At 44.4% G+C, this 6,315-nt stretch overlaps 1 pseudogene; it reads right to left on the bottom strand.

The window, feature by feature from the left end:
* Positions 1-1,377: 1,377 nt before the first annotated feature.
* Positions 1,378-1,597, bottom strand: LOC111589510 (uncharacterized; annotated as a pseudogene).
* Positions 1,598-6,315: the final 4,718 nt, after the last annotated feature.

The following is a 6,315-nucleotide window of genomic DNA, read 5'->3' on the forward strand; positions in this document are numbered from 1 at the left end:
AGCGCTTGACCAAGAAGGAGATTTATGCTCGTCTGTGTCGATCCACCCTCTTTGATGCCACAGAAAGGTAAATTCATTTGGTCATTCCTCCATGGAGGTATTATGCTTGTTTGTTAGGGTCGATCTGTTGTGGATGCGGTTCTGTTATTAGCCTCGTGTTTGCTTGAAATTCTCTATTTTGCTTAATAGCCATCCATGTTGTCTATTTTAGGAATTCTGGATTCTGAAGAACAAGGGAGCCCTTTGCATGAGTATATCATCAAAGGCAATGGCTATTACCGGGATAGATGATCGGAGGTACTGGAGCCACCTCGCCACAGAGGAATCAAGGTACTTCTTTTCTTTAAGGCTGTTATTTTGTATAGCTTCTCCTTGATGTGTGTATCCCATTTCCTTTATATTTCTTATTGCTGCAACCACTTCAAAGTTTCAATTTTAGTTCAGGTTTTGTAGCATCATTGTCAAGAGTTATTGAGTAATTTTTTAATTTAGCTACCCAAAAAGTTCATACTAAAAACAGTTGAACTCTTCTTACTTCCTTAGAGAGAGAGAGAGATCGGGAGGGCAGCCACCGATTAATCAAGATTACACCAGCAATTATAGTAGAGGATATCCTGGCAATATACTGTCTAACCCCCCTAGTAGGAATGTTGGTGGAACCGACGTTTATGCCGGACCGAAACTCTAGGAAGATGCTTGAAGGCAGGCCTTTGGTGAAGATGTCGGCGAACTACGAGGTGGTTGGCACGTGGAGGACACACAGAGCACTGGCGGCTACGCGTTCACGAACAAAGTGAAGGTCAATCTCAACATGTTTGGTGTGTTGATGTTGCACCAGGTTTGTCGAGAGGTAGACAACACTCATATTGTTGCAGTAAACATCCATGGCACGCTGGAGAGGCTGGTGAAGCTCGAGTAGAAGCTGACGCAGCCAAGTCGCCTTAGTGACGCCGTTGGCGACGACGCGGTACTCCGCCTCTGCACTAGACCGAGAGACCGTCAGCTGACGCTTGCTAGACCAGGAGATGAGACAGTCACCGAGGAACACGGTGTACCCTGACGTGGAGCGATGAGTGTCCGGGCTCTCGGCTCAGTCGGCATCGGTGTAGACAGTCAGCGTGTGCGGCGAGGAAGCACGAGCTACGAATAGCTCGAGGTTGACGGTGCCATGCAGATAGCGAAGGATGCGCTTGACAACGGTGAGATGCGGCTCCCGAGGATCATGCATGTAGAGGCAGACTTGTAATGCATAAGTGATGTTCGGGCAGGTGAAGGTGAGATACTGCAAGGCACCGACCAGGTTGCGGTACAACGTCGACTCTGGAACCGGTGAGCCATCGGAGGAGAGCTTGGCCTGAGTGTTCACCGGGGTACTGCAAGGCTTGCACGCAGTCATGCCAGCGCGCTCCAGAATCTCGAGGGTGTACTGTCGTTGAGAGAGAACGAGGGACGCGCATAGTATAACACATATTTTATATGTAAGTTATCATAGTATTATATGTTCACGTTGCAACGCACGGGCACTCACTTAATCAGATATTAAACTGATAAGAACAAATATTACATTTTATCTTAACCAAAAGACCGAGAAATATATGAGTTGACAATGACTCCAACCATTTTTAGGCCGCTCGGTCGTTCATCCTCTTTTCACCTAGCGAGGTGGTAGTGATACTATGTAGTGCGTTACGCAGTGTGTGACTTCCTATCGTGTTGTTGAAAGTCGCCTAGAGGGAGGTGAATAGGCAAATCTAAAATTTACAAACTTTAAGCACAACTACAAGCCGGGGTTAGCATTAGAAATAAAGTCCAGTCCGAAAGAGAGGGCGAAAACAAATCACAAGCAAATGAAGAGTGTGACACGGTGATTTGTTTTACCGAGGTTCGGTTCTTGCAAACCTACTCCCTGTTGAGGTGGTCACAAAGACCGGGTCTCTTTCAACCCTTTCCCTCTCTCAAACGGTCACCTAGACCGAGTGAGCTTTTCTCCTCAATCAAATGGGTCACTTAGACCACACAAGGACCACCACAACTTGGTGCCTCTTGCTTTGATTACAAAGGTGTTGAGAACAAGAAATGGGGAAGAAGCGATCCAAGAACAAGAGCTCAAAGAACACGAGCAAAATTTCTCTCTCTAGTCACTATTTGCTTGGAGTGGAAATGGGTCTTGGAGAGGCTTTGATTCTATTTGATTTGTGTCTTGTATTGATTGCACTAGCTCTTTTATTGAATGTGAAGTCTGAAAACTTGGATGCCTTGAAGTGTGGTGGTTGGGGGGTATTTATAGCCCCAACCACCAAAATGTTCGTTGGGAGAGGCTGCTATCGATGGGCGCACCGGACACTGTCCGGTGCGCCAGCCACGTCACCCAACCATTAGGGTTCGACCGTTGGAGCTCTGACAGGTGGGACCACCGGACAGTCCGGTGGTGCACCAGACATGTACTGTTCACTGTCCGGTGCACCTTCTGGCGCTGCTCAGACTCTGCGCGCTCTGTCCGCGCACTGTGCACCTGTCAGCCGACCGTTGAAGTCGACCGTTGCGCTTGGAAGCCGTTGCTCCGCTGGCACACCGGATAGTCTGGTGAATTATAGCGGAGTGGCTTTTCCGGAAACCCGAGGGTGGCGAGTTGGAGTTGATCCACCCTGGTGCACCGGACACTGTCCGGTGGCACACCGGATAGTCCGGTGCGCCAGACCAGGGCAGCCTTCGGTTTTCTTTTGCTCCTTTCTTTTGAACCCAATCTTGGACTTTTTATAGGTTTGTATTGAACCTTTGGCACCTGTAGAACTTATAATCTAGAGCAAACTAGTTAGTCCAATTATTTGTGTTGGGCAATTCAACCACCAAAATTATTTACGAAAAGGTTTGACCCTATTTCCCTTTCAATCTCCCCCTTTTTGGTGATTGATGCCAACACAAACCAAAGCAAATATATAAGTGCAGAATTGAACTAGTTTGCATAAGGTAAGTGCAAAGGTTGCTTGGAATTAAACCAATTTATACTTTCATAAGATATGCATGGATTGCTTTCTTTCTTTTAACATTTTGGACCACGCTTGCACCACTTGTTTTGTTTCTGCAAATCTTTTGGAAATTCTTTTCAAAGTCTTTTTGCAAAGAGTCAAAGGTATATGAATAAGATTTTGAAAAGCATTTATAAGATTTGAAATTTTCTCCCCCTGTTTCAAATGCTTTTCCTTTGACTAAAAAAACTCCCCCTCCATGAAATTCTCCTCTTAGCGTTCAAGAGGGTTTTAGATATTAATTTTGAAGGAGGTCATACCAATTTGAAATTATATAAAAAAAAGATACCAATTGAAAAACTTCTTTAATACAAATTGAAAGACTGCATTTAAACACTTTTTGAAATTGGTGGTGGTGCGGTCCTTTTGCTTTGGGCTAATACTTTCTCCCCCTTTGGCATGAATCGCCAAAAACGAATACTTTGTGAGTGAAATATGAGCCCTTTTTAAACTCTCTCCCCCTTTGGCAAACAATATATGAGTGAAGGATTATACCAAAGTGGAGAGCGATGCGGAGTGACGGCGAAGGGTAAATAACATGATGGAGTGGAGTGGAAGCCTTGTCTTCGCCGAAGACTCCATTTCCCTTTCAATCTATGACTTAGCATGAAATACACTTGACAACACATTAGTCATAGCAAATGAAAGAGATATGATCAAAGGTACATAAATGAGCTATGCGTGCAAAGTATCAATCAAAATTCCTAGAATCAAGAATGTTTAGCTCATTCCTAAGTTTGGTAAAGGTTTTCTCATCTAATGGTTTGGTAAAGATATCGGCTAATTGTTCTTTGGTGCTAACATAGGAAATCTTGATATCCCCCCTTTGTTGGTGATCCCTCAAAAAGTGATACCGAATGGCTATGTGCTTAGTGCGGCTGTGTTCAACGGGATTATTCGCCATGCGGATTGCACTCTCATTATCACATAGGAGAGGGACTTTGGTTTATTTGTAGCCATAGTCCCTAAGGGTTTGCCTCATCCAAAGCAATTGCACGCAACAATAGCCTGCGGCAATGTACTCGGCTTCGGCGGTAGAAAGAGCTACTGACTTTTGTTTCTTTGAAGCCCAAGACACTGGGGATCTTCCCAAGAACTGACAAGTCCCTGATGTGCTCTTTCTATCAATGTTACACCCTGCCCAATCAGCATCTGAATAACCTATTAAATCAAAAGTGGATCCCTTGGGGTACCAAAGACCAAACTTAGGTGTATGAACTAGATATCTCAAGATTATTTTCACGGCCCTAAGGTGAACTTCCTTAGGATCGGCTTGGAATCTTGCACATATGCATACGGAAAGCATAATATCCGGTTGAGATGCACATAGAATAGAGTAGAGATCCTATCATCGACCGGTATACCTTTTGATCTTCGGATTTACCTCCCGTGTCGAGGTCGAGATGCCCATTGGTTCCCATGGGTGTCTTGATGGGCTTGGCATCCTTCATTCCAAACTTGGTGAGTATGTCTTGAATATACTTCGTTTGGCTGATGAAGGTGCCCTCTTGGAGTTGCCTGACTTGAAATCCTCAGAAATACTTCAACTCCCCCATCATAGACATCTCGGATTTTTGAATCATAATCCTACTAAACTCTTCACAAGTAGATTTGTTAGTAGACCCAAATATGATATCATCAACATAAATTTGGCATACAAACAAATCATTTGCAATGGGTTTAGTAAAGAGAGTAGGATCGACTTTGCCGACTTTGAAGCCATTAGTGATAAGAAAATCTCTTAGGCATTCATAACATGCTCTTGGGGCTTTCTTGAGCCCATAAAGCGCCTTAGAGAGTTTATAAACATGATTAGGGTACTCACTATCTTCAAAGCTGGGAGGTTGCTCAACATAGACCTCCTCCTTGATTGGTCCATTGAGGAAGACACTTTTCACGTCCATTTGATAGAGCTTAAAGCCATGGTAAGTAGCATAGGCAAGTAATATACGAATTGACTCAAGCCTAGCTACGGGTGCATAGGTTTCACCGAAATCCAAACCTTCAACTTGTGAATATCCCTTGGCCACAAGTCGGGCTTTGTTCCTTGTCACCACACCATGCTCATCTTGCTTGTTGCGGAAGACCCACTTGGTTCCTACAACATTTTGGTTAGGACATGGAACAAGATGCCATACCTCATTTCTCGTGAAGTTGTTGAGTTCCTCTTGCATTGCCAACACCCAATCTGAATCCCTTAATGTGTCTTCCACCCTGTATGGCTCAATAGAAGACACAAAGGAGTAATGTTCACAAAATTGAGCGACACGAGATCGAGTGGTTACCCCCTTATGAATATCGCCGAGGATGGAGTTCACACGGTGATATCGTTGTATCGCTTGGTGGACTCTTGGGTGAGGCGGTCTTGGACCCTCATTATCTTCCTTGTCTTGATCATTGGCATCTCCCCCTTGATCACTGTCCTCCTCTTGAGGTGGCTCTTCTTGATCTTCATCTTCATTATCTTGAGCTTGATCCTCATCTTGGATTGGTGGAGATGCTTGCATGGAAGATGACGGTTGATCTTGTGCTTGTGGAGGCTCTTCAGATTCCTTAGGACACACATCCCCAATGGACATGTTCCTTAGCGCGACGCATGGAGCCTCTTCATCATCTAGCTCATCAAGATCAACTTGCTCTACTTGAGAACCGTTAGTCTCATCAAACACAATGTCACAAGAAACTTCAACTAGTCTAGTGGACTTGTTAAAGAATCTATATGCCCTTGTGTTTGAGTCATAACCAAGTAAAAAGCCTTCTACAGCCTTAGGAGCAAATTTAGATTTTCTACCTCTTTTAACAAGAATAAAACAATTTCTACCAAAGACTCTAAAATATGAAACATTGGGCTTTTTACCGGTGAGGAGTTCATAGGATGTCTTCTTGAGGATTCGGTGAAGGTAGAGCCGGTTGATGGAGTAGCAGGCGATGTTAATCGCCTCGGCCCAAAACCGGTCCGATGTCTTGTACTCATCAAGCATGGTCCTCGCCATGTCAAGTAGAGTTCTATTCTTCCTCTCCACTACACCATTTTGTTATGGTGTGTAGGGAGAAGAGAACTCATGCTTGATGCCCTCATCCTCAAGAAAGCCTTCTATTTGAGAGTTCTTGAACTCCGTTCCATTGTCGCTTCTAATCTTTTTGATCCTTAAGTCGAACTCGTTTTGAGCTCGTCTCAAGAATCCCTTTAAGGTCTCTTGGGTTTGAGATTTATCCTGCAAAAAGAACACCCAAGTGAAGCGAGAATAGTCATCCACAATAACAAGACAGTACTTACTCCTGCCGATGC

Source organism: Zea mays, chromosome 5 (assembly GCF_902167145.1).
Source record: "Zea mays cultivar B73 chromosome 5, Zm-B73-REFERENCE-NAM-5.0, whole genome shotgun sequence".
NCBI lineage: Eukaryota > Viridiplantae > Streptophyta > Magnoliopsida > Poales > Poaceae > Zea > Zea mays.